Source organism: Arvicanthis niloticus, chromosome 11, assembly GCF_011762505.2.
Source record: "Arvicanthis niloticus isolate mArvNil1 chromosome 11, mArvNil1.pat.X, whole genome shotgun sequence".
NCBI lineage: Eukaryota > Metazoa > Chordata > Mammalia > Rodentia > Muridae > Arvicanthis > Arvicanthis niloticus.
The window spans coordinates 993,808-998,313 of NC_047668.1; positions in this window are offsets into that span (position 1 = coordinate 993,808).

Sequence of the window (4,506 nt, forward strand, 5' to 3'; positions counted from 1 at the left end):
CACTGGCATCTTTTCAGAGAGAATGCTGACTCTAAGGTAATGTCAGGAAAGGACAAAAACCACCTTTACCTCATGGTCCTCTCCAGGCCCCTCCCAGATCCTTCTGGGACAAGAGAGAAAAAACAAACAAACCCCATGATTTATCTGGAGAGATGTTAAGATACTTCTGGATACTTCTTAGCACCTATATCTGGCTGTTCACAACTGTTTGTAACTCCAGTTCCAGGGGATCTGACACCCTCTTCAGACTTCCGCAGGCAGCAGTATTCACACACACACACACACACACACACACACACACACACACACACCTTTTTAAAAAGTGATTTGCAAGGGCAACCTTGCTTGATGGTAGTGGCCAATCCTCCTTAGTTCTCAGTATTTGAACGGCTGACTCACAGATGACTTGAACACTCACAGCTTCTCGTAAACCAAGAAGGGAAAACACTATGTATCACCTTATCTGCTCTCTCTTGAAATCCCCAGCCTGAACACGGGTTTCAGTTTCTCAGTCAGTAGTGGCTGGCTTTTGCCTAGATCACTGTGACTTGGTGGTATCGCTGTAGCAAATGCCGAGGAACAGAGTACAGGGGTGATTTTGTTTTGTCTGTCAAAGTGGAGATGAATCTTCATGTCTTTATTTCCCAGGCCTGGGGAGGTTGGGGAATTCCCCATCTCCTGGAAACTTGAGGCCTCACAGGGTTATCTGAGGGTGCTGTCTCTTTCTCCCTCCCTCCCTCCTTCTCTTTCCCCTCACCCCCTCTCCTTCAGAAGGCATTGCTTTTTGAGGGCGTCCTCCCTTGCTTCCTCTTTAGGAGGCTGTGGTCAGTAGCTGGAGATAGTGAGACTCCCTCCAGACCATTTGAAAGAGTTTAAAATGATGGGTTCAGAGCCATGCAGATTCTGGGCCCTGGCTTTGATTTTGACTGAGTGCTAAAACGGACCATTCTCTTTCCCCCTTTTTCCTTTCAGTGGTTTTTCATGCAACTCAGGTTGGCATCAAATTCTTTACATAGCCTTTGACCTCAAAACCTCCTTCTCCCTTTCCCACTTGCTGGGATTACAGGTTTACATCACCATACCCTGTTTTATATGATGCTAGGAACTGAATCTTGTATACACCGGGCAAGCACTCTAGACTACCTGAGCAACATCTCCAGCCTCCCCCCCCCCCAAAAAAAAAAGCTTCAGGAAGATTCTATGTCTAAAACCTAAAACAGAGATTCTCAACCTGTAGGTCATGACTATTTTAGGGTCAAAACAACTCTTTCACAGGGGCCACCAAGGAACATCAGAAAACTCAGATATTTACATTACAATTTATAGCAGTAGCAAAATCACAGTTATGAAGAAGCAATGAGTCTAGTTTTATGGTTGGGGGTCACCACCATATGAGGAACTGTAGTAAAGGGTCACAGCGTTAGGAAGGTTGAGAACCACTGGTCTAAAGGCTGAAGAACTCGTACTGATTATTTCTTGACTTTTAGGGAGACTTGTGAGTAAGACAGGGCGGGGTAGGTAGTTCTCATTAAGCTGAGTATGACACAATTTATCTACAATGCTGACAGTTCTTTGACTTTTCCTTTCTCTCTGGGGCCTGAAGATGATGTGGGGCCCAGGAGAGGGCAAGAATCCACCTTTCCTCCCCCAATGGGGCAGTAGGTTGTACTTTCAGATAGTAAACCACACACCTACATTTTCTGTTTGACCACCCTCCTGGGTTGCCCCTAGCTGGAGCTGGCCTTGTGAAGTGAAGGGTATTGAGGGCACAGGAGTCCCCCTCAGAGGCCTGCCTGACAGCCCAGCCCATACTCTTCCCAGGGTGTCCTGGGTGCCCAGATCCAGGCAGCTACACAGCCCAGGAGAAGCCAGCCTGTTCTATTTCTGTTGGGGAAGTTACCTCAAGAGAAAAGTCTCACTGAGAACATCCTTGAAACTGTCATCTAAATGATATCCAAGTCATTCAAGGTCAGATACTTGACAAATGTTTACTGAGGCCTACTAGGTGCCACCACTGGAGGTGAGCCCTCATGGAGCTCACAGTTTGGCTTTTAGGGAAGGAAAGATGCGTGAACGTTCTTGATGTCAGTGAGGGCCTTTGAGAAACAGAGGAAGACACCTGATATCACCTCTAGCCTACAGACATACACACACACTCATTAACACACACATACACACACGCATACACACATACACTCAAACACACAATATACTCATAAATATACACACATACTCAAACACACACATACACACTCATACATACACCATACATACATACATACATACATACATACTCATTCACATACACACTCATACACATACACACTCACACACATACACAAATACACATACATACTCATACACATACCCACATACTCAGAAACACACACACACACACACACACACACACACACACACACACACTTCTTCCCCTGACCCTTTCTTTGGCTACCCTCAGACCTTCTGCCCCCTAGGAATGATCTCACAGCCCAAAGACTCCACTGAGCTCCCACAGTGGTCCCCTGACAAAAGTCCCTGTCATGGAGCGGCTCAGAAAGCTTAGCAGGGTAACTCGTCTTCCCTTACTCTTCTCCTCCGGAGAAGGTACTTGATACTGGAAATATCAGGCTGACTTGAGGACCCTCAGCATGTTTTTGCATTGACGTTTTCAAACCTCAGTGGTTCTGCTTCCAGGTCACTAGCTGTGGGAGCCCACAGGTCAGGAGTCAAGGACTAAAGGGCAGAAGGCCAGGTGGAGATCTTTAGGTCTGATCAAGAGAGTACAAGCCTCAGGCAGGATTCAAGGAGGCCCTACCTCCTCCTCCAAAAACAGGTTAAAGTCTTAAATGCTGGTAATTAGGATATGGTTTCATTTGAAGACGGGGTCTTTAGAGCGGTAATCTAGTTAGAAGGTGTCATTACAATCAGCCCTGATTTAACATGACTCATACCCTTATAAAAAGGGGGAAATTTGGCGGCAGACACATGGGGACAACACCCATCTGTGAAAATGTAGGCAAAGGTCAAGCGATGTGTCCACAAGTCAGGGAACACTAAAGATAGCACGCACCAACCATCAGTCAAGAAGAGAACAGCATGAGACCAATGCCCCCACTCACGAGTCCTCAGAGAGGACCAGCCCTGCCAGGCCCTGACCTTGGCCTTCAGGCCCTTGGAAGTATGAGCTATTTCTCTCACCACACATCTCAAAATGCCCCAAATGTAGCAAACTGCCACACAGTGCCTCTGAGGAACAGAAAGGTGGCAACCATTGGTCTCCAGAGATTTCCCTCAGCTGCACTCCAGGATCTGGAGGAATGCCAAGTGGCCAGCTCCCGCTCCTCACCGGCTGACAGAAAGTCAAAGAGGGCTTGGTCTACGTCAAGGCCTCTTAAGAAGGTGTCTTTCTGAGAACCAAGTGCTGCATTCTGGAAGGCTGTCAGCACCAGAATCACAGTATAATCCTGCCTACTGTGTGCAAGATGCTTCCAAAAGCCTGAGTGTCCCAAATCTTTGGGTTAGAATTACACATGAAAAACTGAGGTAGAAGGTGGTTCACTAACTTGGTTTGCAGATGAGAAGGAGAAAACATAGCTCTTTAGCCTGACAGGTACCCTCCCTTTGCTAAGCAGTATACTTCAAGGCTGATGGGTTGCAACTTGGGCTCCATCCACACAACGTTGTGTTAGACTCTTGTGTTGGTTGACTGTACCTCCAGCTCATTTCATCCGTCAGTTTGTGTGGCATGCCACCCTCTGTGTCTGCCCCAGGTGGCTATCCCAGACTGAACTACTTCCAAACATAGTACAAACTTCACAGAAACAGACCCCTAATCTCTTCCCGGCCCATTGTGGACATCCATCCACAGTAGACCAGGTGTCTTCTCTGCTTGGTCCTCTCCTCAGAAAATCCACAATCCTCTCTATTCATATGTCCTGTGGGAGACTAAATCCTTTTCCAATGGCCTTTTCTGCCTGCCTCTGGAGAGTCATGTATGACAAGGGTCTTTCCTCAGAAGCAAGGTAACATTGATGAGCAAAGTCTGTCTGTGACTAATCAATATTTCATCTTTGTCTTCTTTTCTTGGCAGAAACTGCTATCTAGCTGAATACAGAGACTCTTTATAGTGGTTTGAATAGGTTTGGCCCCCATAGACTCAGGTGTTTGAATGCTTGGCTCACAGAGAGTGACACTATTAGGAGGTGGGTCCTTTTTAGAATAGGTGTGGCCTTGTTGGAGGAAGTGTGTCACTAAGGGGGTGGGCTTTGTGGTCCTATGCTTAAGCTATGCCCAGGGCAGAAGAACTAGTCTCTTCCTGGTTGCTTTTGGATCAAGACGTAGAACTCTTGGCTCCTCCAGCACCATGCCTGCCTGCACATTGCCATGTTTCCTGCCATAATAATAATGAACTAAGCCTCTGAACCTGTAAGCCAGCCCCAATTAAATGTTGTCCTTTATAAGAGACTTGGTCATGGCGTCTCTTCACAGCAATGGAAAGCCTAACTA